This window comes from Ranitomeya variabilis, chromosome 4 (assembly GCF_051348905.1).
Source record: "Ranitomeya variabilis isolate aRanVar5 chromosome 4, aRanVar5.hap1, whole genome shotgun sequence".
Classification (NCBI taxonomy): Eukaryota; Metazoa; Chordata; class Amphibia; order Anura; family Dendrobatidae; genus Ranitomeya; species Ranitomeya variabilis.
Genome location: NC_135235.1, coordinates 59,701,348 through 59,721,784, shown reverse-complemented (window position 1 = coordinate 59,721,784; position 20,437 = coordinate 59,701,348). Strand labels below are relative to the sequence as shown.

The following is a 20,437-nucleotide window of genomic DNA, read 5'->3' as shown; positions in this document are numbered from 1 at the left end:
CAGGTTTTATTCGTTGGGCTGTTTCAGTTTCACATTATTCCAATGTTCCTTTTGCATCAATTCCTCATCATTTCCAGTGCAAATCTGTTATATACGCAAAACAAATGTCTGCAGCGGATTTTGTGGCGGAAGCTCTGTAGCTATTATGCTTTGCTTTAAAGACGTCTAATCACTGACTGCAAGCATAAAATGTGAAAAGTCTGTGGAATTTGAAGCAAAAATCGCATAATTTTGAATTCACAGGAATTCTTCCTTAGAAGCTTTGCACTCCATGTTCCGCTATACAGATCTGTGCCCCCAGCTTCACCCAGTGCCTGAGCTCTAATTCCAAGGGAATGACAAACAGTTTCACTGATTGAAATGTTTTCCAGATTATTTTGTTTATTAACATAATTGTGTTTATCATGGGGCTGAAAATAGACCGATTGTATTATTAACTCAACAGAAGTTAGTTTGGATTTTCTGAGAACTTTCAACAAGCGGAACAGAAAAAACTGAGCAGTTTGATATACATATATTTGTTGGAAAAATGGATTTTATTTATTTAAATCTGCTTTTTTCCTGAGCTGAAGAGTCCAGTGAGTGGACCTGTTCAGTGCTTTGCTGTTATCTCTGTATGTATACACTTATTAGGATCTCCTACTGGACTATTAAGCCCAAAACAACAAGCATGTATAAAATTAGCTAAATACAACCTCAGGGGCATAACCACACATGATAAAGAACACCGTGTCTTTATTTAAGAGGAAATGGGCCAAAGCATAGAAGCAGGGTGTGAAAAATTAAGTTGCTTCCATAAGAATTAAAGGGGTTGTCCACTACTAGAACATCATCTTCTTGATCTAAATGGTTGGTGCCGATAAAATAAAAAAAGCTTATACTCGCCTACGGTGCCAGTGCCGTTCCGGGGGCTCTTGTGCTGTTGTTGTGACACATGAGCTTGGTGCCTAATTGGCATCACTGTTCCCGCTTTCGTACGATTAAGTAATGAAGAGGAAGTGGGCACCATCTGTACAAAGTCTGGAATAGTAACGCCAGCACTGATTTGGCGCCAAGCTCACATGTCACAACAGCCGCACTATTACTCTAGGAATGCGAGTGCCGACATGGCTGGCACGGGAGGTGAGTGTAAGATTTTTTTATTTTATCGGGGCCGAGTGTGGATTATGAGAAGGTGTTGTCCAAGTAGTGGGCAATTTCCTTAAGAAGGTGGGTAGCAGTCAGGTTCTGCTGATCAAATTCTTTTGACTAATTGTTCATCAGTAAGTGTGATCACCTCTATAAACGTTATAGTAGATAAATGTGGATAAAATCTGCGCTGCTGTGTCCAATAATGAATCCAGATATAGTTGTAAGGTGTTCAGGTGGTTTATTCAACGCGTTTCAAAGCTCATGGCTTCTTCTTCAGGAAGTTTCCACACAAAGATCCTCTATCCTCACCTCTATAAAAGCAGAAGTTTGGGCAGTTTGCTGGTCTAGAGCGGCTAGACGTGTGTTAATACATTGCCAAATAGGGAAGCAACCAGCAGTGATCTTAGAGATGCAATTGTTGCTGCTTGTTAGTCTATGAAGAATTCTTACAACATTTCCAAAACATTTGGACTGCAGTAAGAAAGATTGTTCACAAATGGGAAACGTTCAAGACAGTTGACAATTTTCCCAAGAGTAAACGTCCCAACAAACTCATTCCCCTGATCAAATCGTGTAATCTTCAGAAAAATTACATAAACCTCAAGAGCTACTGCTCGGAATCTAAAGGCCTCAGTATGTTAAATGTTCAAGCTTATGAGTAAAACATAGTAAGCACAACGCACCAGCCCATTTCCTCTATCCCACAGATGGGCAACACTTCAAATTTAATGAAAACATACTGACCACGGAGTTCTTAAACTCCCCTTAGTCAAGAAGCGTTATTTAAATTTAATAACCAAATTTCTTTATTGACATATAAAACACACACATTTAAAACAATGCCTCACAATCAAGAATAGTATCAAAGCAGACATCAGCGAAAAATAAATAGGATGTGCCCAGGTAAAACTCAGTCCTGTTACATTGTATATGCAGTTAGTATTTCACAAAAATCAGTGTGGTGAAAAAGGAATCAATTTTGATGTAAATGTACACTGTACAGCCCTATTATCCTCAAATGAATGTTTAGAGGAGTAGATTACTCCACCAATCAATAGGGCAAATGCCCAGAGTTGAGTTGGGATATAAAATATTTTTAGACCCTAATAGCCACCCAACAAATAGGTCATATCATAAATGAGCCCATAATTTACTAAAAGGGCAAACCGCCAGCCTGACAGGTAAAACAACCCGGCCATGCGAAAGGCTCACAGCTGATCTACACCTACACTTCCCATACTGCAAAATGAATGTTACTGTAGAGAATAGAAATCATAAATATGATAACGGTTCCAATACATATTACCTGAGCACAATCAACACAGAATCACAGCCTCGTGGCATGCTGAAGCTCCGTCACCCCGACGCGCGTTTCGCATCTGCTTCCTCCTGGGGGCGTGTCGCAGGTAAGGCATCACTATCTTTTTAAAAACCGAGGCGACCAATCCAATGGCCTCAGCGGGGCATTCCCCAGATGAGTCATACTTCCCAGAAAACCTAAAGGCGATGACGTATTAAGCACCCGGTGTTTCCCAAAACAAACTGAGTTTTACCTGGGCACATCCTATTTATTTTTCGCTGATCTCTGCTTTGATACTATTCTTGATTGTGAGGCATTGTTTTAAATGTGTGTGTTTTATATGTCAATAAGGAAATTTGGTTATTAAATTTAAATAACGCTTCTTGACTAAGGGGAGTTTAAGAACTCCGTGGTCAGTATGTTTTCATTAAATTTGAAGTGTTGCCCATCTGTGGGATAGAGGAAATGGGCTGGTGCGTTGTGCTTACCATATATCTATCTGTCTTTTGGAAGTGCACACAGTGGTCCAGTATGGACTTTACGGCCAGAGAATTGACCTGGCGTCAGAAGGCTTCTACTATTTTTCATGCGAGTGCCTCGCAATCAGTGACCGATGTTTCTAATAATTACAAGGATTTGATGAAGCAATATAGAAGTTATGTACACAAAAAGACTAAAGTATGGTGGACTAAGACTACCTTGGAGAATTATGTCAGTCAAAAAATTATCCCTCGGGGGCTGAGAGTGCAGTTGTATCTGACTTTTGATTTGGGTGAGCAACAACTGGTGGATCGGTGGATGTCAGCTGCCTCAGCTTGCTCCCTGGAATTTTTACAAATTATTATAGAGAGTAACACTCTATCTATTAAAAAGATTGAAGATGAAATTAATAGGCTGGATATTCTTTTTAAAAACGATCTGAAGAAGGAACAACTTGAAACCTTTCTTGGGGAAATCACTAGTGACATGGAGAAATGGGAAAAGGATATTTGTTCTGGGAAAATGAAGAAATATTCTAGGGATATTTCTGATTATGAGAACAATAGGGTTTATAGGTGGCAGGAGCCTCGCCCAAGTAGGGAGAAGAGAGAATTGAGAGCCACCTCTATTAGCTCCACATCATCCATGTCGGATGCCGGCACTTCAAATCAGGGGGCTGATATTGTGCCATGGAACAAACGCACTAGGTATGGTGGCTGTCATGAATCCCAATGGCTAGGGATAGCAAGGGACAAGCAAAGTAATACAAAATATCGGACGAGCTCTAGGGTGATGGAACCTGGGCTGACCGCTGCCCTACGCCTGACAAACGCAACTAGAGATAGCCAGGGAGCGTGCCTACGTTGGTTCTAGACGCCACACACCAGCCTAAGAGCTAACTAGTACTGCAGAGAAAATAAAGACCTCACTTGCCTCCAGAGGAATGAACCCCAAAAGGTATAGTTGCCCCCCACATGTATTGACGGTGAAATGAGAGGAAGGCACACACATAGAGATGATATATATAGGTTCAGCAAATTGAGGCCCGCTGTAAACTAGAAAGCAGAACGATACAAAAGGGGTCTGAGCGGTCAGCAAAAAACCCTAATCAAAAAACCATCCTGAGATTACAAGAACCCATGTGCCAACTCATGGCACATGGGGAGAACCTCAGTCCACTAGAGCTACCAGCTAGCATAGAGACATAATAAGCAAGCTGGACAAAAAAACCAACAACTGAAAATCAGCACTTAGCTTATCCTGAAAGATCTGGGAGCAGGTAGGCAGGAACCAAACAGAGCACATCTGAATACATTGATAGCCGGCAAGGGAATGACAGAAAGGCCAGGTAAAATAGGAAACACCCAGCCTCTGATGGACAGGTGGAAACCAAAGGCCGCAACCCACCAAAGTCACCCAGTACCAGCAGTAACCACCAGAGGGAGCCCACAAACAGAATCCACAACAGTACCCCCCCCTTGAGGAGGGGTCACCGAACCCTCACGAGAACCCCCAGGGAGATCAGGGTGAGCTCTATGGAAGGCGCGGACCAAATCAGTCGCATGAACATCGGAGGCGACCACCCAGGAATTATCCTCCTGACCATAACCCTTCCACTTAACCAAATACTGGAGTTTGCGTCTGGAAACACGAGAATCCAAGATCTTCTCAACAACATACTCCAATTCTCCCTCCACCAGCACCGGAGCAGGAGGCTCAACCGAAGGAACAACGGGCACCTCATACCTCCGCAACAACGACCGATGGAACACATTATGAATAGCAAACGATGCTGGGAGATCCAAACGAAAAGATACAGGGTTAAGAATCTCCGAGATCCTATAAGGACCAATGAACCGAGGCTTGAACTTAGGAGAAGAGACCTTCATAGGGACAAAACGAGAAGACAACCACACCAAATCCCCAACAAGAAGTCGGGGACCCACACGGCGACGGCGATTAGCAAACTGCTGAGTCTTCTCCTGAGATAACTTCAAATTGTCCACCACCTGGTTCCAAATCTGATGCAGCCTGTCCACCACCACGTCCACTCCAGGACAATCCGAAGACTCCACCTGACCAGAGGAAAAACGAGGATGAAACCCCGAATTACAAAAAAAAGGAGAGACCAACGTGGCAGAACTAGCCCGATTATTAAGAGCAAATTCGGCCAGTGGCAAAAAAGCAACCCAGTCATCTTGATCAGCAGAAACAAAACACCTCAAATAAGTTTCCAAGGTCTGATTAGTTCGCTCCGTCTGGCCATTCGTCTGAGGATGGAATGCAGACGAGAAAGACAAATCAATGCCCATCTTGGCACAAAACGTCCGCCAAAATCTAGACACAAACTGGGATCCCCTGTCAGAAACGATATTCTCCGGAATCCCATGCAAACGAACCACGTTCTGAAAAAATAAAGGGACCAACTCAGAGGAGGAAGGCAACTTAGGTAAGGGCACCAAATGAACCATCTTAGAAAAGCGGTCACACACAACCCAGATAACGGACATTTTCTGTGAAACCGGGAGATCAGAAATAAAATCCATGGAAATGTGCGTCCAAGGCCTCTTCGGGATGGGCAAGGATAACAACAACCCACTGGCCCGAGAACAGCAAGGCTTAGCTCGAGCACACACTTCACAAGACTGCACAAAGGTACGCACATCCCTAGACAAGGAAGGCCACCAAAAAGACCTGGCCACCAAGTCTCTAGTACCAAATATTCCAGGATGACCAGCCAACACAGAAGAATGGACCTCGGAGATGACTCTACTGGTCCAATCATCCGGAACAAACAGTCTTTCTGGTGGACAACGATCCGGTTTATCCACCTGAAACTCCTGCAATGCACGTCGCAAGTCTGGGGATACGGCGGACAATATTACCCCATCCCTAAGGATACCAGTAGGCCCAGAGTCTCCAGGAGAGTCAGGCACAAAACTCCTGGAAAGAGCATCTGCCTTCACATTCTTTGAACCTGGCAGGTATGAAACCACGAAATTGAAACGAGAAAAAAACAACGACCAACGAGCCTGTCTAGGATTCAAACGCCTGGCAGACTCAAGGTAAATGAGATTCTTGTGATCAGTCAAGACCACCACACGATGTTTAGCACCCTCAAGCCAATGACGCCACTCCTCAAATGCCCACTTCATGGCCAAAAGCTCCCGATTACCCACATCATAATTGCGCTCGGCGGGCGAGAATTTTCTAGAGAAGAATGCACATGGCTTCATCACCGAGCCATTAGAACTTCTCTGTGACAAAACCGCCCCCGCTCCAATCTCGGAAGCATCAACCTCAACCTGAAAAGGAAGTGAAACATCTGGTTGACACAACACAGGAGCACAAGAAAACCGGCGCTTAAGTTCCTGAAAGGCCTCCACGGCCGCAGGAGACCAATCAGCAACATCAGCACCCTTTTTAGTCAAATCAGTCAAAGGTTTAACAATACTGGAAAAATTAGCAATGAACCGACGATAAAAATTAGCAAACCCCAAGAACTTCTGAAGGCTCTTAACAGATGTAGGTTGTGTCCAGTCACAAATCGCCTGAACCTTGACGGGATCCATCTCAATAGTAGAAGGAGAAAAAATGTACCCCAAAAAAGAAATCTTCTGGACTCCGAAGAGACACTTTGAGCCCTTCACAAACAGAGAATTGGCCCGCAGAACCTGAAACACCTTCCTGACCTGTAGAACATGAGACTCCCAGTCATCAGAAAACACCAAAATATCATCCAAATACACAATCATAAACTTATCCAGATATTCACGGAAAATATTGTGCATAAAGGACTGAAAGACTGACGGAGCATTGGAGAGTCCAAAAGGCATTACCAAATACTCAAAATGGCCCTCAGGCGTATTAAATGCGGTTTTCCACTCATCACCCTGTTTTATCCGCACCAGATTATACGCACCGCGAAGATCTATCTTAGTGAACCACCTAGCCCCCTTAATGCGAGCAAACAAATCAGTCAATAATGGCAATGGATACTGATACTTGACTGTAATCTTATTCAGAAGGCGATAATCTATACAAGGCCTCAGGGAACCATCTTTTTTTGCCACGAAAAAAAAACCTGCTCCCAGAGGGGACGAAGATGGACGAATATGTCCCTTTTCCAAGGACTCCTTAATATAATTCCGCATAGCAGTATGCTCTGGCAGTGACAGATTAAATAAACGACCCTTAGGGAACTTACTGCCAGGAATCAATTCTATAGCACAGTCACAATCTCTATGCGGAGGGAGCGAATTGAGCTTAGGCTCCTCAAAAACATCCCTATAGTCAGACAAAAACGCAGGGATCTCAGAAGGAGTAGATGAAGCGATTGAAATCGGAGGTGCATAATCATGAACCCCCTGACATCCCCAGCTTAACACAGACATTGTTTTCCAGTCCAGGACAGGATTATGAGTTTGTAACCATGGCAGACCAAGCACTAGTACATCATGTAAATTATACAGTACAAGGAAGCGAATCACCTCCTGATGAACGGGAGTCATGCGCATGGTCACTTGTGTCCAATACTGCGGTTTATTCATAGCCAATGGTGTAGAGTCAATTCCCTTCAGAGGAATAGGAACTTCCAGAGGTTCCAGACTAAAACCGCAGCGTTTAGCAAATGACCAATCCATAAGACTCAGGGCAGCGCCCGAATCCACATAGGCATCGACGGAAATGGAAGACAGTGAAAAAATCAGAGTCACAGACAAAATGAACTTAGGCTGCAGAGTACCAATGGCAAAAGATTTATCAACCCTTTTTGTGCGTTTAGAGCATGCTGATATAACATGAGCTGAATCACCACAATAAAAACACAATCCATTTTTCCGCCTATAATTTTGCCGTTCACTTCTGGACTGAATTCTATCACATTGCATAGTCTCAGGTGCCTGTTCAAAAGACACCGCCAACTGGTGCACGGGTTTGCGCTCCCGTAACCACCGATCAATCTGAATGGCCATAGCCATCGACTCATTCAGACCTGTAGGCGTAGGGAACCCCACCATAATATCCTTAATGGCCTCGGAAAGACCATTTCTGAAGTTTGCAGCCAGGGCGCACTCATTCCACTGAGTAAGCACCGACCATTTCCGAAATTTTTGACAATATATTTCCGCTTCATCATACCCCTGAGAGAGGGCTAATAAAGCCTTTTCAGCCTGAATCTCCAGGTTGGGTTCCTCATAGAGCAATCCCAATGCCAGAAAAAACGCATCCACATTGAGCAATGCAGGATCCCCTGGTGCCAATGCAAATGCCCAATTCTGAGGGTCGCCTCGCAGGAAAGATATTACAATCTTGACCTGTTGAGCAGGGTCTCCAGAGGAGCGAGATTTTAAAGAAAGAAACAATTTACAATTGTTCCTGAAATTCAGGAAGGTAGATCTATCTCCAGAAAAGAACTCTGGAATAGGAATTCTAGGTTCAGACATGGGAGTGTGAACAACAAAATCCTGTATGTTTTGAACTTTTGCCGCGAGATTACTCAGGCTGGAAGCCAAACTCTGGACATCCATGTTAAACAGCTAATATCAGAGCCATTCAAGGGTTAAGAGGAGGTAAGAAGCAGCTAGACAGCAATTAAGGGCTAGGCAGCAAAACTCTGAAGAAAAAAAAAAAAAAAAAAAATTTCCCTTAAACACTTCTTTTTCTCCTGCTTCAGCCCAAACAATTAACACTTTGTGGGCCGGCTATACTGTCATGAATCCCAATGGCTAGGGATAGCAAGGGACAAGCAGAGTAATACAAAATATCGGACGAGCTCTAGGGTGATGGAACGTGGGCTGACCGCTGCCCTACGCCTGACAAACGCAACTAGAGATAGCCAGGGAGCGTGCCTACGTTGGTTCTAGACGCCACGCACCGGCCTAAGAGCTAACTAGTACTGCAGAGAAAATAAAGACCTCACTTGCCTCCAGAGGAATGAACCCCAAAAGGTATAGTTGCCCCCCACATGTATTGACGGTGAAATGAGAGGAAGGCACACACATAGAGATGATATATATAGGTTCAGCAAATTGAGGCCCGCTGTAAACTAGAAAGCAGAACGATACAAAAGGGGTCTGAGCGGTCAGCAAAAAACCCTAATCAAAAAACCATCCTGAGATCACAAGAACCCATGTGCCAACTCGTGGCACATGGGGAGAACCTCAGTCCACTAGAGCTACCAGCTAGCATAGAGACATAATAAGCAAGCTGGACAAAAAAACCAACAACTGAAAATCAGCACTTAGCTTATCCTGAAAGATCTGGGAGCAGGTAGGCAGGAACCAAACAGAGCACATCTGAATACATTGATAGCCGGCAAGGGAATGACAGAAAGGCCAGGTAAAATAGGAAACACCCAGCCTCTGATGGACAGGTGGAAACCAAAGGCCGCAACCCACCAAAGTCACCCAGTACCAGCAGTAACCACCAGAGGGAGCCCACAAACAGAATCCACAACAGGTGGCAACTCAAGATCACATGACTTTTTCAAGAAGAGACATTATCAAAGGGATGACAAGATGAAGGTAATTAACCTGTCATCACATGTATTATCTGACGAGCAGACATCTATCCTTGAAAAGGGTCTTACTTTTTGTCCCTCTTTCTCCTTAGACCCCTTCACATGTGTAAAAGATTTACATCTGTTCTCAAGGAAGCTGATTTTAAAGAGGCTACATCACAAGGGGCAAGGTGACACTAGTTTTGACACTGAGGAAGAGAGGGAGGCTCTGGCAAACTTAGAGGCTTTGGAGTTGGAGAGCAACCCTATTGAAGTTAGTGGGTTTCCAGACCATTTGGTTGGGAAGCCAAAGAAATTCCCTGCTTTGAATCTTTGTCCGGCAGTAGAAGTGTTTACAAAGTTGGTGGCTGGGGATATTGAAAAACTTGCCCAGAAGGGCTTTGGCCCTTCTAACATCAGGCAGCCAGAGAAAAAAGCTTTGGACATCCTTAAGGGATGGGGGGATGTTTTTAAACCAGCCGACAAAGGCGGAAATTTAGTAATCTGGCCCCACACGTTATATGAGAAACAAGCATATAAATTGCTTAACAACAAGGAGTGCTACAAAAAAATGGTTGGGAATCCACTGAAGCTTTTCCAGGACCAATTGAGCGATATCTTGGAAAGGGCATTCGAGGAAGGCATAGTCCCCAAAAGGTTGTGGGAACTTATTAGAAACATGCATCCTAGGATGCCCACCCTATATCTTTTACCCAAGATACACAAGGACCCCGTTGACCCTCCGGGGAGACCTATTGTGTCTGGCAACGGGGGCCTTTGTGAGATCGTTACACAGGTTCTGGATTACTATTTGAAGCCTCTGGTGACACAGCTTCCTTCATATATTAAGGACACCACAGCTGCCCTACGTAGATTGGACAATCTTCAGCTCAGCCCCAATAGCATTATGGTGACGGCTGATGTAGAGGCATTGTATACCTCAATAAAACATGTTGACGGGATAAGGGCGGTGGCTTGGTACCTGGAGTGCAGCAATTTAGATAAAAAGCTGGTGCAATTGTTGCTTGAGTTACTAGACTTTGTACTTTCACACAATGTTTTCGTTTTCGGGCGTGGCACGTATCTGCAGTTACAGGGTACCGCTATGGGGGCCTGCTGTGCCCCCTCCTATGCTAACCTTTTTCTGGGGGCTTGGGAGAGGGAGATTTTTATGAGTAATCCCATCCCCCAGGGTCATCTCATCCAGGAATGGATGAGATATATTGATGACATCTGGTTTGTGTGGGAGGGGAGCACAGCAGAGCTCAATACCCTGATGACGAACTTGAATCAGAATAACCGGAATATCAAACTCCCCTTCAAGCATGGGAGGTCGGTTGATTTCTTGGATTTGCAGATACGTGCCTGTTGTGAATTTGGATTCTGGGCTCCCCCGGTGGCTGCTGGTGGAATTGAACTGGTGTCTTCATCTTCTCTGTTCACCTGTTCCCATCAAGATGTGGGAGTCGCTATATAACCTTGCTGCTCTGTTAGTTGCTTGCCGGTCAACAATGTTATCAGAAGCCTCTCTGTGCTTGTTCCTGCTCCTAGACAACTACTAGATAAGTTGGACTTTTGTCCATGTTTGTTTTTGCATTTTTGTTCCAGTTCACAGCTGTAGTTTCGTTACTGTGTCTGGAAAGCTCTTGCGAACAGGAATTGCCACTCTGGTGTTATGAGTTAATGCCAGAGTTTTAAAGTAATTTCTGGATGGTGTTTTGATAGGGTTTTTAGCTGACCATGAAAGTGTCCTTTCTGTCTTCTGCTATGTAGTAAGTGGACCTCAAATTTGCTAAACCTATTTTCATACTACGTTTGTTATTTCATCTTGATTCACCGCCAATACATGTGGGGGGCCTCTGTCTCCTTTCGGGGTATTTCTCTAGAGGTGAGCTAGGACTAATATTTTCCTCTGCTAGTTTTATTTAGTCCTCCGGCTGGTGCTGGGCATCTAGAATCAACGTAGGCATGCTACCCGGCCACTGCTAGTTGTGCGTTAGGTTTAGTTCATGGTCAGCTCAGTTTCCATCTTCCAAGAGCTAGTTCCTATATATGCTGATGCTATGATCTCTTGCCATTGAGATCATGACAGTTTGACCGGCCCACTAAAGGGTTAAAATCCTTGGCTGAGAAAGGAGAGAAATAAGTAGTCTGCTGAAATTTTTTTTTTTTTTTTTTCTCTCCTTTGAATGGCTCTGTGTTCACCTGTTTGCAATGGATCTTCAGAGTGTAACTGCAGGTTTGAATAATCTCGCCACGAAGGTACAAAATTTGCAAGATTTTGTTTGTCATGCACCTGTATCTGAGCCGAGAATTCCTTTGCCGGAATTTTTCTCGGGGAATAGATCTGGGTTTCAGAATTTTCGAAATAATTGCAAATTATTTTTGTCCCTGAAATCTCGCTCTGCCGGACATCCTGCACAGCAGGTCAGGATTGTGATTTCCTTGCTCCGGGGCGACCCTCAAGACTGGGCTTTTTCATTGACACCAGGGGATCCTGCGTTGCTCAATGTGGATGCGTTTTTTCTGGCCTTGGGGTTGCTTTATGACGAACCTCATTTGGAGCTTCAGGCAGAAAAAACTTTGATGTCCCTATCTCAGGGGCAAGATGAAGCGGAAATTTACTGCCAAAGATTCCGTAAATGGTCTGTGCTTACTCAGTGGAATGAGTGCGCCCTGGCGGCGACTTTCAGAGAGGGTCTCTCTGATGCCATTAAGGATGTTATGGTGGGGTTCCCTGTGCCTGCGGGTCTGAATGAGTCCATGACAATGGCTATTCAGATCGATAGGCGTTTGCGGGAGCGCAAACCAGTGCACCATCTGGCGGTGTCCACTGAGAAATCGCCAGAGAGTATGCAGTGTGATAGAATTCTGTCCCGAAGCGAGCGGCAGAATTTTAGACGGAAAAATGGGTTGTGTTTCTATTGTGGTGATTCTACTCATGTTATATCAGCATGCTCTAAGCGCACTAAAAAGCTTGGTAAATCTGTTTCCATTTGCACCTTACCGTCTAGGTTTATTCTATCTGTGACCCTGATTTGCTCTTTGTCATCTATTACCACGGACGCCTATGTCGACTCTGGCGCCGCTTTGAGTCTTATGGATTGGTCCTTTGCCAAACGCTGTGGGTATGATTTAGAGCCTTTGGAGACTCCTATTCCTCTGAAGGGGATTGACTCCACCCCATTGGCTAATAATAAACCACAATACTGGACACAAGTAACTATGCGTATTAATCCGGATCACCAGGAGATTATTCGCTTTCTGGTGCTGTATAATCTACATGATGATTTGGTGCTAGGATTGCCTTGGCTGCAATCTCACAACCCAGTCCTCGACTGGAAAGCTATGTCTGTGTTGAGCTGGGGATGTAAGGGGGCTCATGGGGATGTACCTGTGGTTTCCATTTCATCATCTATTCCCTCTGAAATTCCTGAGTTCCTGTCTGACTATCGTGACGTCTTTGAAGAATCCAAGCTTGGTTCGTTACCTCCGCACCGAGAGTGCGATTGTGCCATAGATTTAATCCCGGGTAGTAAATACCCAAAGGGTCGTTTATTTAATCTGTCTGTGCCTGAACATGCTGCTATGCGTGAATATATAAAGGAGTCCTTGGAAAAGGGACATATTCGTCCATCGTCATCTCCCTTAGGAGCCGGTTTTTTCTTTGTGTCAAAAAAAGACGGCTCTTTGAGACCATGTATTGATTATCGGCTTTTGAATAAAATCACTGTTAAATATCAATACCCATTGCCGTTGCTGACTGATTTGTTTGCTCGCATAAAGGGGGCCAAGTGGTTCTCTAAGATTGACCTTCGTGGGGCGTATAATTTGGTGCGAATCAGGCAGGGGGATGAGTGGAAAACCGCATTTAATACGCCCGAGGGCCACTTTGAGTATTTAGTGATGCCTTTTGGTCTTTCAAATGCTCCGTCAGTTTTCCAGTCCTTTATGCATGATATTTTTCGCGATTATTTGGATAAATTTATGATTGTGTATCTGGATGATATTCTGATTTTTTCGGATGACTGGGACTCTCATGTCCAGCAAGTCAGGAGGGTTTTTCAGGTTTTGCGGTCTAATTCTTTGTGTGTGAAGGGTTCTAAGTGTGTTTTTGGGGTACAGAGGATTTCCTTTTTGGGATATATTTTTTCCCCCTCTTCCATTGAAATGGATCCTGTCAAGGTTCAAGCTATTTGTGATTGGACGCAGCCCTCTTCTCTTAAGAGTCTTCAGAAATTTTTGGGCTTTGCTAACTTTTATCGTCGATTTATTGCTGGTTTTTCGGATATTGCTAAGCCATTGACCGATTTGACTAAGAAGGGTGCTGATGTTGCTGATTGGTCCCCTGATGCTGTGGAGGCCTTTCGGGAGCTTAAGCGCCGTTTTTCCTCTGCCCCTGTGTTGCGTCAGCCTGATGTTGCTCTACCTTTTCAGGTTGAGGTCGACGCTTCTGAGATCGGAGCTGGGGCAGTGTTGTCGCAGAAAAGTTCTGACTGCTCCGTGATGAGGCCTTGTGCCTTCTTTTCCCGTAAATTTTCGCCCGCTGAGCGGAATTATGATGTTGGGAATCGGGAGCTTTTGGCCATGAAGTGGGCTTTTGAGGAGTGGCGCCATTGGCTTGAGGGGGCCAGACATCAGGTGGTGGTATTGACTGACCACAAAAATTTGGTTTATCTTGAGACCGCCAGGCGCCTGAATCCTAGACAGGCGCGCTGGTCATTATTTTTCTCTCGGTTTAATTTTGTGGTGTCATACCTACCGGGTTCTAAGAATGTTAAGGCGGATGCCCTTTCTAGGAGTTTTGAGCCTGACTCGCCTGGTAACTCTGAGCCCACAGGTATCCTTAAGGATGGAGTGGTATTGTCAGCCGTTTCTCCAGACCTGCGGCGGGCCTTGCAGGAGTTTCAGGCGGATAGACCTGATCGTTGCCCACCTGATAAACTGTTTGTTCCTGATGATTGGACCAGTAGAGTCATCTCTGAGGTTCATTCTTCTGCGTTGGCAGGTCATCCTGGCATTTTTGGTACCAGGGATTTGGTGGCAAGGTCCTTCTGGTGGCCTTCCCTGTCACGAGATGTGCGAGGCTTTGTGCAGTCTTGTGACGTTTGTGCTCGGGCCAAGCCTTGTTGTTCTCGGGCTAGTGGATTGTTGTTGCCCTTGCCTATTCCTAAGAGGCCTTGGACGCACATCTCGATGGATTTTATTTCAGATCTGCCTGTTTCTCAGAAGATGTCTGTCATCTGGGTGGTGTGTGACCGTTTCTCTAAGATGGTCCATTTGGTTCCTCTGCCCAAGTTGCCTTCTTCTTCCGAGTTGGTTCCTCTGTTTCTTCAAAATGTTGTTCGTTTGCATGGTATTCCTGAGAATATCGTTTCTGACAGAGGGACCCAATTCGTGTCTAGATTTTGGCGGGCATTCTGTGCTAGGATGGGCATAGATTTATCTTTTTCGTCCGCTTTCCATCCTCAGACGAATGGCCAGACTGAGCGGATTAATCAGACCCTGGAGACATATCTGAGGTGTTTTGTGTCTGCTGACCAGGATGATTGGGTTGCTTTTTTGCCATTGGCGGAGTTCGCTCTCAATAATCGGGCCAGCTCTGCCACTTTGGTGTCCCCGTTTTTCTGTAATTCGGGGTTTCATCCTCGATTTTCCTCTGGTCAGGTGGAATCTTCGGATTGTCCTGGAGTGGATGCTGTGGTGGAGAGATTGCATCAGATCTGGGGGCAGGTGGTGGACAATTTGAGGTTGTCCCAGGAGAAGACTCAGCTTTTTGCTAACCGCCGTCGTCGTGTTGGTCCTCGTCTTCGTGTTGGGGACTTGGTGTGGTTGTCTTCTCGTTTTGTCCCTATGAGGGTCTCTTCTCCTAAGTTTAAGCCTCGGTTCATCGGCCCGTATAAGATATTGGAGATTCTTAACCCTGTTTCCTTCCGTTTGGACCTCCCTGCATCCTTTTCTATTCATAACGTTTTTCATCGGTCATTATTGCGCAGGTATGAGGTACCGGTTGTGCCTTCCGTTGAGCCTCCTGCTCCGGTGTTGGTTGAGGGTGAGTTGGAGTACGTTGTGGAGAAAATCTTAGACTCTCGTGTTTCCAGACGGAGACTCCAGTATCTGGTCAAGTGGAAGGGATACGGCCAGGAGGATAATTCTTGGGTGAATGCATCTGATGTTCATGCCTCTGATCTGGTTCGTGCCTTTCATAGGGCCCATCCTGATCGCCCTGGTGGTTCTGGTGAGGGTTCGGTGCCCCCTCCTTGAGGGGGGGGTACTGTTGTGAATTTGGATTCTGGGCTCCCCCGGTGGCTGCTGGTGGAATTGAACTGGTGTCTTCATCTTCTCTGTTCACCTGTTCCCATCAAGATGTGGGAGTCGCTATATAACCTTGCTGCTCTGTTAGTTGCTTGCCGGTCAACAATGTTATCAGAAGCCTCTCTGTGCTTGTTCCTGCTCCTAGACAACTACTAGATAAGTTGGACTTTTGTCCATGTTTGTTTTTGCATTTTTGTTCCAGTTCACAGCTGTAGTTTCGTTACTGTGTCTGGAAAGCTCTTGCGAACAGGAATTGCCACTCTGGTGTTATGAGTTAATGCCAGAGTTTTAAAGTAATTTCTGGATGGTGTTTTGATAGGGTTTTTAGCTGACCATGAAAGTGTCCTTTCTGTCTTCTGCTATGTAGTAAGTGGACCTCAAATTTGCTAAACCTATTTTCATACTACGTTTGTTATTTCATCTTGATTCACCGCCAATACATGTGGGGGGCCTCTGTCTCCTTTCGGGGTATTTCTCTAGAGGTGAGCTAGGACTAATATTTTCCTCTGCTAGTTTTATTTAGTCCTCCGGCTGGTGCTGGGCATCTAGAATCAACGTAGGCATGCTACCCGGCCACTGCTAGTTGTGCGTTAGGTTTAGTTCATGGTCAGCTCAGTTTCCATCTTCCAAGAGCTAGTTCCTATATATGCTGATGCTATGATCTCTTGCCATTGAGATCATGACACGTGCCCGCCCGGAAGGTGATATTGTGACTAATGTGTTCCGTAAAAGTACAGCCACCAATTCTTTGCTTCATGCTCGGTCAGCACACCTGCCCTCTACAATTAGGGGGATTCCGATTGGCCAGTTTTTGCGGGTTCGCCGCATTTGTTCAAATGAGGCTGACTTTACTACTCAGTCAGAGGACTTGGCGGATAGGTTTTTACAACGTGGATACGGCCAGAAAACAATTAGGAGAGGGCTTTTGAGAGCTAAAAACACTCCTAGGGATGTTTTGCTATATGGCAATAACAGCAGTACAGCAAAGGATGGTAAGGACCAAATACGATTCATCACGGGATACCACAATAAATGGTATGAATTCAGGCAAATTATTGAAAAGCACTGGGCGGTTCTTCACACAGATCCGATATTGAAATCAATTATACCCTCAAAACCAGGTATTGTGGCCAAGAGATCAAGGAATATCCGGGATATCTTAGTGCATAGTCATTATGAGCCTGAAAAGAAAAAAGGTGTGGCGAATAACTTGGTGGGCTTTTTCCCGTGTAGCCGGTGTAAGGCCTGTGCTAATTGTGTTAAAACGAAAAAATTCACCAACTTTGACGGGTCTAAGACATTTCAGATTAGGAATTTATATCATGTTCAACAAAGGGGGTGATTTATCACTCCACGTGTCCTTGTGGAAAAGTATATATTGGACTTACCACCAGGGAACTGAAGGTGCGTATTTGGGAACATGTGCTTGATATAGAGAAAGCCAAAACAATAGATGATTTTGCCAGTTTAAAAACACTCCCGAGGCACTATAAGAAGTTCCATAACTGCAATCCCCGTTTCATAGTAGTCAAGGGCATAGATCTCGTGACGGTGGGCCCTAGAGGTGGAGATCTGGGTAAAGCCCTAGCGCAGGTCGAAAGCCGGTGGATTTACCGTTTGGGTACACTGGCTCCACAGGGGCTAAATGAAAATTTGGGATTTGGTTCCTTTCTGTAAGCCATCAGTGTTTTGGTCTTTTTGTGTACATTTGAATAGTAGTCGGTCTTTTTAAATGTTTTTAATTATTTTTTTTTGTCTTTGGTTTGGGTTTGAATTGTTTTTAATTGAGTTTATTCTTTCCAGAATCTACATGGTGGGGTTGCATTGATTTGTGGTCAATATTTTGATCATATGATCATGGACATCGTTGTGACCTTGAAGACGTTGATTTGAACTACCCTGTTTTCAGGGATCTTACATCTGCCAAGGTTGTTGTTCGCATGAAGAAGCACACGACCAATCTATCAGGAATCCAACTAGGGGACATTGGTGCAAAGCTTTAATGGCCTTGTGAATTGTTGCTGGATACTATGTGACTGATCTGCACCTGACTTACGGACCCCTGTGCACTGCACTCATTAACTAATATGGACTTATTTGTATTTATAGCTTGTGCTTATATATGATGGTTACACATTATTTATACATACCTGTGGCATAGGGAGAAAATGCCAATTTTAACAAAGGCAGCATCAGTATATCTTTCAATGAGTGCATTACGTACTTTAGGTGCGGGTGCTGTAGGGGCAAGATGCAATATAATATTAATAGTAGTAGGAGCATGTTTTAGCAATGAGAGTACCACGTAGGCTGGGGGCCGGATTAATAAGTGTTATCATGTAGTGTGCGATGGAGATGACCGGTGACTCACTTTGTAGGGGGGGTGGGTAGACAATCATGTTTTTTGGTATGTTTTTGGGTTCCTGTTGTGATTTTGCTTTTTGCTCCCTCTAGTGGTTACTAGTTTTTTGACTCTGGTTTTTCTGTCATTCCTTTTATCCGCACCTGGGTCGTTAGTTAGGGGTGTTGCTATATAAGCTCCCTGGACCTTCAGTTCAATGCCTGGCAACGTAGTTATCAGAGCTAGTCTGCTGTGCTCTTGTCTACTGATCCTGGTTCCAGTTATATCAGCTAAGTCTGCCTTTTGCTATTTGTTTTGGTTTTGTATTTTTGTCCAGCTTGTTCCAAATCTATATCCTGACCTTTGCTGGAAGCTCTAGGGGGCTGGTGTTCTCCCCCCGGACCGTTAGACGGTTCGGGGGTTCTTGAATTTCCAGTGTGGATTTTGATAGGGTTTTTGTTGACCATATAAGTTACCTTTCTTTATTCTGCTATCAGTAAGCGGGCCTCTCTGTGCTAAACCTGGTTCATTTCTGTGTTTGTCATTTCCTCTTACCTCACCGTCATTATTTGTGGGGGGCTTCTATCCAGCTTTGGGGTCCCCTTCTCTGGAGGCAAGAAAGGTCTTTGTTTTCCTCTACTAGGGGTAGCTAGATTCTCCGGCTGGCGCGTGTCATCTAGAATCAACGTAGGAATGATCCCCGGCTACTTCTAGTGTTGGCGTTAGGAGTAGATATATGGTCAACCCAGTTACCACTGCCCTATGAGCTGGATTTTTGTATTCTGCAGACTTCCACGTTCCTCTGAGACCCTCGCCATTGGGGTCATAACAGTTTGCCAGGCCAGTATTAAATGTTTAATGCATTGCAGAAGAGGGATTATAAGAAAGAAGATTCTGAGTTTTTTTTTTTTTTTTCTCTTCTTCCCCTTTACCTCAGAGTGGCTATGCTTGCTGCAGACATGAATGTCCAGACCTTGATTACAAGTGTGGACCAGCTGGCTACTCGTGTGCAGGGCATACAAGATTATGTTATCAGAAATCCTAGGTCAGAACCTAAAATACCGATTCCTGAACTGTTTTCCGGAGACAGGTTTAAGTTTAGGAATTTCGTGAATAATTGTAAATTGTTTTTGTCCCTGAGACCCTGTTCATCTGGAGATTCTGCTCAGCAAGTAAAAATTGTTATTTCGTTCTTACGGGGCGACCCTCAGGATTGGGCTTTTTCGCTGGCGCCAGGAGATCCGGCATTGGCTGATCTTGATGCGTTTTTTCTGGCGCTCGGTTTACTTTATGAGGAACCCAATCTTGAGATTCAGGCAGAAAAGGCCTTGCTGGCTATGTCTCAGGGGCAGGACGAGGCTGAAGTGTATTGCCAAAAATTTCGGAAATGGTCCGTGCTGACACATTGGAACGAGTGTGCACTGGCCGCTAATTTTAGAAATGGCCTTTCTGAAGCCATTAAGAATGTTATGGTGGGTTTTCCCATTCCCACAGGTCTGAATGATACTATGGCACTGGCTATTCAAATTGACCGGCGGTTGCGGGAGCGCAAAACCGCAAATTCCCTCATGGTGTTGTCTGAACAGACACCTAATTCGGTGCAATGTGATAGAAAAACCGCAAATTCCCTCATGGTGTTGTCTGAACAGACACCTGATTTAATGCAATGTGATAGAATCCTGACTAGAAATGAGCGGAAAATTCATAGACGCCGGAATGGCTTGTGCTACTACTGTGGTGATTCTACACATGTTATCTCAGCATGCTCTAAACGTATAGCTAAGGTTGTTAGTCCTGTCACCGTTGGTAATTTGCAACCTAAATTTATTCTGTCTGTAACTTTGATTTGCTCACTGTCATCTTATCCTGTCATGGCGTTTGTAGATTCAGGTGCTGCCCTGAGTCTCATGGATCTTTCATTTGCTAAGCGCTGTGGTTTTACTCTTGAACCATTAGAAAATCCTATTCCTCTTAGGGGTATTGATGCTACACCATTGGCAGCAAATAAACCGCAGTATTGGACACAGGTTACCATGTGCATGACTCCTGAACACCGCGAGGTGATACGTTTCCTGGTTTTACATAAAATGCATGATTTGGTTGTTTTAGGGCTGCCATGGTTACAGACCCATAATCCAGTCCTGGACTGGAAGGCTATGTCAGTCTCAAGTTGGGGCTGTCGTGGTATTCATGAGGATTCCCTGCCTGTGTCTATTGCTTCTTCTACGCCTTCGGAAGTTCCGGAGTATTTGTCTGATTATCAGGATGTCTTCAGTGAGTCTGAGTCCAGTGCACTGCCTCCTCATAGGGACTGTGACTGTGCTATAGATTTGATCCCAGGCAGTAAATTTCCTAAGGGAAGACTGTTTAA

The 20,437-nt window shown here is 44.7% G+C and overlaps 1 protein-coding gene across 1 annotated transcript in view; it reads left to right on the top strand.

The window, feature by feature from the left end:
* LOC143769757 (protein FRA10AC1) overlaps positions 1-20,437 on the top strand; it is an 86,353-nt gene that overhangs the window by 18,129 nt on the left and 47,787 nt on the right. The gene's annotated exons all lie outside the window — the stretch shown is intronic.